We start from the raw sequence: 12,338 nt of genomic DNA, 5'->3' as shown, positions 1-12,338 counted from the left end.
TTTGTGACCCAGTATGTGGTCTATTCTGGAGAAGGTTCTGTGTGCACTTGAGAAGGATGAGTATTCTGTTGTTTTAGGGTGGAATGTTCTGTACATATCTATGAGGTCCATCTGGTTCAATGTGTCATTCAATGCTCTTGTTTCTTTATTGATTTTCTGCTTCGATGATCTGTCTATTTCTGAGAGAGGTGTGTTAATATCTCCTACGATTAATGTATTCATATCAATATGACTCTTTATCTTGATTAACAGTTTTCTTATGTAATTGGCTGCTCCCATATTGGGAGCATAGATATTTACAATTGTTAGATCATCTGGTGGATAGTCCCTTTAAGGATTATGTAGTGTGCTTCTGTATCTCTGACTACAGTCTTTAGTTTAAGTCTAATTTATCTGATATGAGAATCGCTACCCCAGCCTTCTTTTGAGGCCCATTGGCATGAAAGATGCTTCTCCATCCCTTCACTTTCAGTCTGGGTGTATCTTTAGGTTCAAAATGGGTCTCTTGTAGACAACATATGGATGGGTCCTGTAGTTTTATCCAATCTGCACCCTGTGCCGTTTTATGGGCACATTTAGGCCATTCACATTGAGAGTGATTATTGATAGATATGTTTTTATTGACATGGAGTTACCTTTGAAGTCTTTCTTTCTGTAGACTGTCTCTATATTTCTGTTCAATGCTATTCTTAGGACTTTTCCTCTTTTACAGAACCCCCCTTAATATTTCCTGCAGTGTTGGCTTGGTGGTTGCATACTCTTTTAAGCCTTGCCAGTATTGGAAACTCTTTATCTCTCCATCTATTTTGAATGTCAGTCTTGCTGGATAAAGTATTCTTGGCTTCATGTTCTTCTCATTTAGTGTCCTGTATATATCTTGCCAGCCTTTTCTGGCTTGCCAGGTCTCTGTGGACAGGTCTGACGTTATTCTGATAAGCTTCCCTCTGTAAGTAAGGAGCCTCTTTGCCTTGGCAGCTTTCAAGAGATTATACCTACAATTATAATTCCTCAATTTGACTATCAGGTATCGTGTATAATCTTGGGTGGAGACCGTTCAGCCTCTAGTACATGAATGCTGGTTCCATTTGCGAGATTGGGAAAATTTTCATGAAGGACTTGTTCCACTATATCTTCTAGACTTCTTTCTGGATCCTCCCCTTCAGGGATTCCAATAATTCTGACTTTGGAACGCTTCATGGCATCATTTATTTCCCTGATTCTGTTTTCGTGGTTTCTAAGCTGTTTGTTCCAGGCTTCCTCCTGATCCTTTCTCTCTATCTGTTTGTCTTCCATATCACTAATTCTATCTTCTGTCTCAGTTACCCTAGCTTTGAGAGAGTTTAGATTAGATTGGAACTCATTGAGAGCATTGTGAACCTCCTCCTGGTAGCTTTAAGCTCTGCCCTAACATTGTGAACATCCTGTCTGGTAGCTTTCAGTTCAGCCCTAATCAATTTCATTTGGTCATGCATGGCTTTCTCTAACCTAGCTATTGCCTGGATAATTGTTAGCATGAATTCTCTTTCCGACATATTGTCTATGTTGACAGCCGTTAGCTCTGTTGCAGAAGGTCCATCCTCTGGTATTTTTCTTCTGTTGGGCATTCCTCCTCCTAGTCATTTTGGTGGGAGATGACTGAACAGATGTAGCTGGATGTATCAACCGTGGTGCAGTCAAGGTGCACCCTGGAACACTTCTGAGCAATCAGGATTCCCCACCCAAAGGAGAGACAAAAGAAAAGCAAAAGAAAAAAAAGAAAAGAAAAAATAAAGAGAGAGAAAGAGAGACAGGAAAGAAAGGGAAGATGAAAGAGAAGGTTCAGCCCAGATGGGCCCCAAGGTAAGATTTATGAAGTAGACAAACAAAAAGAGACAAACAAAAAGACTGATACAAGTATATGACAAAAGAAAAAAATATATATATGCAAATAAAGGAAGAACCTCGTCAAAAAGAACCCCAAGTGTAAGATTTATATGCTATCAGGACAAACACAAAAACACAGAAACACTGGTAAAAGAAGAAGATGGGAGAGTTCTTATAAATTCTCAGTGTGTGCAAGGAAGGTTGTTTTGATTCTGCCTGGATGTATCTTGATATCTTTGTTAAAGGACTGAACTTTCCTAAGATACAGGGGATTAAAAATTGGTTTACCTATAGGGGTAGTATTGATTGGGGAAGGGGGATTACTTTGAAGTTTAACTCTATATGAATATTAGAGGATAAAAATAAAAAAGGAATAAACTAGATTAAACTAAACTAAAATTAAAAAAAAGGAATTCAAAAAATAAAAATGCAAAAGAAAAACATAGGTGTATGTATCAAAAAGTTCAGGTTAGAAGGGTATTATGGAATTTGATGTACTGTACAGCTCTCTGTGATGGTAAATAGGTTAAAAAAAAACTACCTTTGTGTAAAAGAAAAAAAATGAATCAGAATAGTGGGAACGAGTGAACAATAAAAGTTTTCCTATGAAGTAGTGGTTGTTCTCTTGTAGTCCTTTTTTTTTTTTTTCTTTCTAGGTTTGTTTTCTGGGGGAGGGGCCTGCCTTGTGGGTTGTCAGTAAATGATGTTTCCTTAGTTAAGTCCTTCCGCCCCCCCTCAAGGGGGTGGGCTCTGAGGAAACTGTTTTTTTTCAGGCTTTTTTTTCTCTGGCGGTTTTTATGTTTGTTCACTTTTTTTTTCTCTCACCTTGACCGCTTTTGATGGTTTTTGTAGTTTTAGAGGAAAACAAACCGCACCCTGATCTCCCTCTCAGAGAGAGGCCTCAGTCTGGCTGCAGAGCCTAAATAAGTTCCCCCTTGGCAGCTGGCAGAGCAGGTTCCAAGTCACAGTCCCTGGGGATGCAGGATCTTTTGCTTGTATCTAAAGCCCAGGCAGTGGCGGCTGTCTGGGAGCTGCCGACTGTCAGAGAGGTTCCAAGCAGCAATCGCACACTGAGATTTTGCTGCTGGCCCAGGCTGGGAGTGCCTGGTCTTGCTGGGTCTAAGAGTGCCCATTTTACGTGCACCTCTTTCAGGGGAGGCTATGGGTCACGCGCGCACATCTCAAGCACTAATGGGGCACAGGTCTGAAAGCAGCAGGCTGGGTTTTTGCGCACCTCTGTCAGGGGAGAGAGTTTGGGGCACGCGGCTTAGGCTCTGAAACAATGGCGCGGGTCAAAGAGTGCTGGCTGGGCCTTTGTGACTCTCTCAGGGGAGCATGAGGGATGTGCTCGCGTATCTCAGGCTTTGTAGTAGGGCTCGCGAGTTCTGCTGACCGGCGTGGCTCCCATCCCCTCACAGGAGCTAGAACCTACCCATTCTCAGGCAGGCTGGCGGCTTAGGGACCAAGACCTGGTTTCTCCGCTGCACTGTCTCTGCCTCAGCGCCGGGGAGGCTGTCCTGGGACCGGGGACTTAAGCCCTTGTCCCTAGCTGCCCAGATTCCCACAATTTCCCCCCGCGATCCTTTGCTTTTTTGGAGTGCTTTCAACCAGTCTCCAAGTTAATGCTGGTCCCCAGACCCAGGACACTCTTGCTCGTATTGGGGTATTACTTTCCAACCGGTTGCCTCTGGTGGCTCCCTCCCCCTTTTGTGTATCTTCTGATATCAGTCCGCTGTTCCCACTCCACTTTACCTGCCGACTGGCGTCTTCTGCCCCTGTAGAGATCCAGACTTGTATGATTCTGATCTCAGGCTGATTTCATGGGTGAATGGAGTTCTTTGGTAGGTAATCAGCTCACTTTGGGGTACAGGCTGAAAAAGGCACCTCCTCCTACTCCCCCACCATCTTGTCCCCCCTCCTGTATTTTTTTTTAAATGTGCTATTTTTTAATTTAATTTATTGTCACTGTAACAGAATTCATTGTTTATGCACCACACCCAGTGCTCCATGCAATACATGCCCTCCTTAATACCCACCACCAGGCTCACCCAACCTCCTACCACCTGCCCCTTCAAAACCCTCAGGTTGTTTTTGAGAGTCCATAGTTTCTCATGGTTCACTTCCCCTTCCAATTTCCCTCAACACCCCTCTCCTCTCCATCTCCCCTTCTCCTCCATGTTATTTGCTATGCTCCACAAATAAGTGAAACCATATGATAATTGACTCACTCGGCTTGACTTATTTCACTCAGCATCATCTCTTCCAGTCCCGGCCATGTTGAAACAAAAGTTGGGTATTCGTCCTTTCTGATGGAGGCATAATACTCCATAGTGTATATGGACCACATCTTCCTTATCCATTCGTCCACTGAAGGGCATTTTGGTTCTTTCCAAAGTTTGGCAACCGTGGCCATTGCTGCTATAAACATTGGGGTACAGATGGCCCTTCTTTTCACGACATCTGTATCTTTGGGGTAAATACCGAGGAGTGCAATGGCAGAGTCATAGGGAAGTTCTGTTTTTAATTTCTTGAGGAATCTCCACACTGTTCTCCAAAGAGGCTGCACCAACTTGCATTCCCACCAACAGTGTAAGAGGGTTCCCCTTTCTCCACATCCTCTCCAACACATGTTTTTTCCTATCTTGCTAATTTTGGCCATTCTAACGGGTGTAATATGGTATCTCAATGTGGTTTTAATTTGAATCTCCTTGATGGCTAGTGATGACACTTTCATGTGTCTGATAGCCATTTGTATGCCTTCATTGGAGAAGTGTCTGCTCATGTCTTGTGCCCGTTTTTTGACATGGTTATCTGTGTGTGTTGAGTTTGAGAAGTTCTTTATAGATCCTGGATATCAGCCTTTTGTCTGTACTGTCATTTGCAAATTTCTTCTCCCATTCCGTGGGTTGCCTCTTTGTTTGGTTGGCTGTTTCCTTTGCTGTGCAGAAGCTTTTGATCTTGATGAAGTCCCAAAAGTTCATTTTCACTTTTGTTTTCTTTGCCTTTGGAGACATGTCTTGAAGGAAGTTGCTGTGGCTGATATCAAAGAGGTTACTGCCTATGTTCTCTAGGATTCTGATGGATTCCTGTCTCACATTGAGGTCTTTTATCCATTTCAAATTTATCTTTGTGTATGGTGTAAGAGAATGGTTGAGTTTCATTCTTCTACATATAGTTGTCCAATTTTACCAGCACCATTTATTGAAGAGAACTTTTTCATTGTATATTTTTTCCTGCTTTGTCAAATTATTTGACCATAGAGTAAAGGGTCCATATCTGGTCTCTCTACTCTGTTCCACTGGTCTATGTATTTGTTCTTATGCCAGTACCATTCTGTCTTGGTGATCACAGCTTTGTAGTAAAGCTTGAAATCAGGTACCCTCATGCCCCCCGTTTTATTTTTGTTTTTCAACATTTCCTTAGCGATTAGGGGTCTCTTCTGATTCCATACAAATTTTTGGATTATTTGCTCCAGCTCTTTGAAAAATATCGGTGGAATTTTGATTGGAATGGCATTAAAAGTATAGATTGCTCTAGGTATCATAGACATTTTAACAATGTTTATTCTTCCCGTCCAAGAGCATGGAATGGTCTTCCATCTTTTTGTGTCTTCTTCCATTTCTTTCATGAGTGTTCTGTAGTTCCTCGAGTACAGATCATTTACCTCTTTGGTTAGGTTGATTCCCAGGTATCTTATGGTTCTTGGTGCTATAGTAATTGGAATCGATTCTCTAATTTCACTTTCTGTGTTTTCATTGTTAGTGTATAAGAAAGCCACTGATTTCTGCACATTGACTTTGTATCCTGCAACATTGCTGAATTGCTGTATGAGTTCTAGTAGTTTGGGGGTGAAGTCTTTTGGGTTTTCCATATAAAGAATCATGTCATCTGTGAAGAGAGAGAGAGTTTGACTTCTTCATTACCAGTTTGGATACCTTTTATTTCTCTTTGTTTTCTGATTGCTGTTGCTAGGACTTCTAATACTATGTTGAACAAGAGTGGTGAGAGTGGGCATCCTTGTCATGTTACTGATCTCAACGAGAAGGCTATGAGCTTTTTCTGATTGAGGATGATATTTGCTGTGGGTCTTTCATAGATAGATTTGATGAAGTTCAGGAAAGTTCCCTCTATCCCTATACTTTGAGGCATTTTAATCAGGAATGGATGCTGGATTTTGTCAAATGCTTTTTCTGCATCTATTGAGAGGACCATGTGGTTCTTCTCTCTTCTCTTATTGTTTTGATAACTGTCTTGTAACAGGTGTCAAGTAATATACCACTGTGTTTTTTATTTGCATTTCCATGATGATTAGTGATGTTGAACACCTTTTTGTGTACCTCTGGCTATTTGTATGTCTTTGGGAAAATATCTATTCTGATCCTCCACCCATTGTCCATTTTTAAATTTTATTTGTTTTGGTTTATTTATTTTCTTTTTTTCTATTGAGTTGTATGAGTTCTTTATATTTTTTCGGATACTAATCTCTTATCAGATATTTGATTTCCAAATATTTTCTCCCTTTCAGTAGGTTGCCTTTGCACTTTGTTGATGGTTTACTATGCTGGGTAAAAGTTCTTTAGTTTGATGTAGCCCCACTTGTTTATTTTTCTTTGTTGCCTTCACTTTTAGTGTCAAATCCAAAACCACTGCCAACACTGATATCAATGATATCAAAACTAATATCTCCTATGTGTTCTTCTAGGAGTTTTATGGTTCTAGGTCTTATATTCAAGTCTGTAGCCCATTTGAAGTTGATTTTCATGTATGGTTGCATTCATTTATATGTAGCTGTCTAGTTTTCCCAGTAGCATTTATTGAACAGTCTATTCTTTTCCTAGTGTATGTTCTTGGTTCTTTTGTCATAAATTAATAGGCCATGGCAGCATTGAAAATTTTTAAGGACATGGATCTATAGTAATTCATTTTCAAGAGCTGAAGGAACAAGGTATTGAACAAAAGTTAATAACAGTACATGATTCAAATACAATTATATGTATATAATTCTAGAACATGTTTAGAAGAACACTGCTGTATATGTCCAAATATACCAATTATGTTACTAATGTTTATTTTAAAATCATACCTATAAGTATATTGATATATTTTGGGGGGAAAGATTGGAGTTTTGATGCTATAATTAAGCACTTTGGGTTATATGGTTTTACATATTTTTCCTTTTCCTTGTCCAAGTATAATTTTTCAATACAATAAGCAATTTATGTAACCAATCAGTAAATGAAGAATATGGTTTCTTTATGACTCTCCCTGTACTGTCTCTCAGTTTATGTGATATAACAGCAAAAGGAGCTAAAGTTGTTTTATAACCAGATTTTTCTATTGTCCTATGCCTATTATCTGCTACTGCACCTTCCTGTCTCCAAGAACACTGTCTCCAAAGAAGCCATAGTTAGTGTACTTTTTTTTTTAACCTTGATTTTATTTCTCAGAAGATTTATTAACAACTCTGTTCTTCAGTCATCAGGGATGCTTTGTTTATTCATTTAGTTGATTCACTTATCAAATAAAGCAAATGTCAAGTTAGATATAGGAATTGTGCTCACAGCCCTGAGAGTTCAAAATTGCAACTTTGCTGAAACTGGAGAAGGTTACTGACTTTCCACAGCCTTGTACTATATTATTATTATTATTTTTATTTTTATCTGAGGGGGGTTTTAATAGCAAACAAGGAATTCCATGTGACTGGTTGAAGAAGGATACTATGGTGCATCTTGGAGTTGTGAATGTGACAGTGGATTCATAAACAAAAGTGGCCAGAAGTTCAGATAAAAATCTTCACCTCAACTACCATCTTCACTTTAGGAGTTTTAAAGCTTCATGTGTTTCAACCACCAGCAGAAAGTATGATTCACAGTCACATAGTAAGTGAGAAAAACTGTCATTTTAATTATATTTACTTTCATGTCATTTGAGTTTTATTATGCTCTAAAAAATCTGTTTTACCTATCTGTTAAAAATTAGAAATGAGAGTGATACATAAATGTAATATTCTGAGAGACTTTTATGTATGAGAATATACTGACATTTGAAAGGATTAAAATTTGATAGCTATCCAGAAATATATTACCTGTATCATCAATCTCACCAAAAAATAAGATATATATTTACATAATTGTATAAACATACCCTTACTCTCTCAGAAGAATGACACATAAACTAAAGTTTCATCATCATTAAAGATCCTTAAACCCATGTCAAATATATGTTTTGAAAGTGGAATAAACAAAAACCAATTAGTCACATTTCACTGAGTCTTTTTTAAATCTTGTATCATACTTATGACACCTTAGATGGAAAAAAACTTTTTAGAGCATAGAATAATATCCTATGGAGATAGGACTGAGTATGTTCAGTCAATACCATGATGTATGCATTGCTGAGAAATTAGAAACTGGGTTGGAGGAGGGTAGGAGATGGGCAGCAGAAATACTTCTCCCACATATCAATTTGATTTACTACAGTAGTTGAATGTATCTCTTGATTTCCTTAGAGTGTTCTGTCAGACCAACCATGAGCTTAGTTCAGTTCTTTCTTCTGTTTGGTACCATCATCCTGTGGCCTTAACTGGTTTTGGTCCTTAGAGCCAACCCTGTTCCACATCAGTAAAACAATACATTAGTGATAATCACCGGGTGTTATATGCAACTAATGAACCACTGAACACTTCATCAAAAATTAATGTTGTACTATATAGTGGCTAACTAAACAAAATTTTTTAAAGTTTTAAAGGTGCTGGTGATGACTATGGATAATGTGTATATTGCCTTTTCTAAGTCTATTATTCCAGTCCAAGGGGGAAAAAAGGCTTGGGCAAAAGTATAAGCAAGCCCCTTTCTATCTTCGTTTGGGTTATTAATGGGCACATATTCAAAATTATAACCTTCCCAAGCTCCTTTTAATTGATATGAGAAGGTTCCCAGATTTCCTTAAAGGAGGAGTGGAGGAACAAGTCTAAAGATAGCAACATAGGCTAAATCAATAACCCCAGAATGCCCTTTCCATTTAATAAGAAGAGCGAGGTAAATAGTGATGCCACAGACACACAAAAATCCAGAACCTTCCAGGGACACAGCATAAGTGGGTCTCTTTGGACTTTTTTCTCAGTTTCAAAGAAAGAAATCTCATGATCAAAATGTAATCATCTTTACAGAGTACATGATAATCTGATTTACTGGAATTGTGTGACTGAATATTAGAGCATCTTATTTTTCTATATACATGAAGCAGTAATGAGTTTGATTATTATAAGTCAGACTCAGAAAACAGTCAGACTCAGAAAACAGACTCAGATTATTGTAATCAGACTCAGAAAATCACTCACAAGTGACTTTGAACTATAGGAAACAAATTGAAAGTTGCTGGAGGGGACGGTAGTGGGGGAATGGGATAATTGGGTGACCTCTGATGGAAATGACTCATCAGATGGCTTACTGGGCAGCTGATCAGCTTGTAAATGTCATGAAGCAATACTGGTGGGAGATATTTCTAGGGCTGCCAGAATGGCACAATTGACTTCTGGACATTCAAAATTAGAAGAAACTAAAAGCAACAAATCTAATTTTGAATGTCCAAAAGTCTTGATAATGGCCAATGCAGACAGAATTTTGTCAAAAATATCAAAAGGTTTTAAACATTTGAATAAATACTCTCACAGATTATTAGGAAAGATACTTAACTGTGTATTTGACCAGAGACAACAAAAGATTTTACAGACAAATACCAGAAGGTTACAGACTTGTGAGAAAACCTATCAAAGACCTAATAAAGCACAGAAAATTACTTCAATAAAACACAAAATCTTTGCTTTTCTTTCATAATCTCTTATCAGAAGCAGACCAATAGTACAGGAAAACTTTGTCCTTTTAGCAGATGAAAGAATATTAACTTTTATCCTGATATTGTTCAGCTAGACTAGAAATGATACAATAAGCAGAGGCAACAGGATCCCTGTATCACTGTTGAGGAAGGTTCTCAGAGAGTAAAGACTTGAAAGATGGGATGCCAACTTCAGAACTGATGACAGAACTATCAATATCTGTGATGCCATGACCAGAATTCCCAGCCTTGCAAGTAACTGGGAAAAAATGAAGGAAGTTCTTTGGAACAAAGATTGTTGCCTGGCTGTAAGTCTGAAAAGACAATCTATTTATGAGGCAATCAAAGAGTGATTACAGCTTGGCCTCGAGAAGTTATGACTGTGTGTGTACAGGGCAGAAGAGTGATTGTTCTTATACTGACTTTTTCAGCCAGCTGCACAGACCCTTTTGTTGCTCAGTTAACTGTGGTATAAAACCAGTAGCTTTCAAACATGCTGGATCATTTCACAGCAAGAAATAGTGTATATTTATGTCCCAGGACATACATACACATTAAAACCATATAAGTAACAGAAATAAAAGTTCAATAAATGGACATGTATTTCCTTGACATGGAAATATTTTCAGGAAGTATTACCTGACATGTATATATTTTCAGGATACACCATGCATACTATATTTTCCATTCTATTAAATTATGCTTTTTTATTTATATAAAGTTAATAAATAAATCTATAATCATATCTGTAAATTATAGGTAAAATTAAAGACACATATATCATCTATCCATCTACATTGATAGGTATTGTGTATTTTTCAATTAAGTAAATGTTAATCATAACTCATCAATGGTCTGTGACCTCAGTTTGAAAAATGAGAAGTTACAGCAAATCCTTCCCCAGGGTTAGAAAACTCTGTGGGGTTCAATGCACCTTATCTTCTAAAGGGGCACCTGTGGCCTTGGTCTGCATTCTCTCAGCATCAAAGCACACAGTTTACACAGAGTTAATTTATGCTTATTACTCTGTTTTAACATTTTCTCTGGTTCATTTTGTAATGTTAGCTCTTCTTCCAACCTTTTTAACTATTTGTAATCTTTCCTTTTCAGTGAAAACTAGGAAACCAGCAATTGGGGACCATAATAAATTAGCATCCTGTAGTATATTAGTAAACTTTTAAAAACATCTGAAATTTTCAGAAATATATTCTTCCTCATAATACATTTTTTTGTAAATATTAAAATACAAAATTAATTTTATGTTTAACAGTTAATGATTCTCTGATTTGTAAGTAATTTAAATATTTAACAAATACCTATTATTTAGTTTAACTTAATATAAACTTTGATCTTATTCATATTAATTTAAATCACTTGTTTAACATAACAATTATATTTGGATTAAACACTAAACAGCTAAACACCATTTTGTTATTTGTCTTGTTGACAAATTTTAGAACATTGAGATAACATGAGCTTATTTGATTGTAAACAAATGTAGAAAAATTTGTTTACCCACATTATATCTAATGCTGATGACATTCCTGAGTTTTTTTAAACCAAAAAACTTGAATTAGCTTTTATATATCAAAGATCATCCTAGATCATATGAACCTGAAAAAAACATCTGTGTTGGTTTGGTTATATTTCTGAGAACTTTAGGAATACTTAATTTATAAGCACTTGATTTTTGTTAAGACAATTAAATAGAGCTCTTAAAAATTTATTTTGGTAATGCCATCCAGAGGTTGAAAAATACTATGTCCTTAATGTGTATATAGACAGACAAAGAGATCATACAGATTTTGGTGTTTCTTCCTTAAATATTCCTCATATTGTCATATGCCTCAGATATGAAACTCAAAAGAATAGCTGAATCCAAGTTGTGTTTCTGGTAGATGGACCAAGTTAAAATTACCAGCTCAAATTCCCAAAGTCTTTAACCAAAGACTTTAAAAATTATTATTATTATTACCACTTGCATGCTGTATGGGAGCTATTTTGTCTTTAGAAGCTTCTGTATAACAATCAAAGAATGCATTCCATGGTCTTCAAGTGGTTTGGAATCTTCTCTTTAAAGAGTATCTGTTAGGGTGGACTCATTTAAAACAAAGCCTCCCCAGAATGGCCAATGCAATTTTAAATTATCCAACAGCTATTTTAAGACACCAGGAATTGCTCATTTCCTCCCCTTGTGAAAGAAAAGTGTATTCACCAGTAGGAAGACCCACCACCACCACACCACCACCACAGCACAGTTGTGAGCTAGCACCATAATCATCCCCCTTGGTATCTCCAACTTGGCCCCAGATAAAGGCTATAATCTCAACCAGAAGGAGGGAGGTTGGAACCTGAAAGGACTCACAGTTGAAGGAGACAGCTGTCCAGGGAAGTGATGAGCACAAAGGCTTGAGTGAATACCATGGCCTGCAGCAGTGGGGTTGCTTCCAGTCTAGCTTCTGACACCAGTCATGTCAACCTAAAATTGTCAGGAAGCAAGAATTAAACAAGAGTACTTATTTGGAATCAAAGAATTGCAATTCAGGGTACACAGACATGGGAGAAACTAGTGTCTTACTAGGGAGCAAAAGCCAGGGGTTTTGTTTTGTTTTGTTTTAAGCAAATAGGGAATACTTGTATTA

The 12,338-nt window shown here is 37.6% G+C and overlaps 1 pseudogene; it reads right to left on the bottom strand.

Moving 5' to 3' along the window:
- LOC116592487 overlaps positions 1-12,112 on the bottom strand; it is a 52,704-nt pseudogene extending 40,592 nt beyond the window's left edge.
- Positions 12,113-12,338: the final 226 nt, after the last annotated feature.

The sequence above is a fragment of the Mustela erminea genome, chromosome 6, assembly GCF_009829155.1.
Source record: "Mustela erminea isolate mMusErm1 chromosome 6, mMusErm1.Pri, whole genome shotgun sequence".
NCBI lineage: Eukaryota > Metazoa > Chordata > Mammalia > Carnivora > Mustelidae > Mustela > Mustela erminea.
The sequence above is the reverse complement of the archived record's forward strand: the minus strand, read 5'-3'. Positions and strand labels throughout refer to the sequence as shown.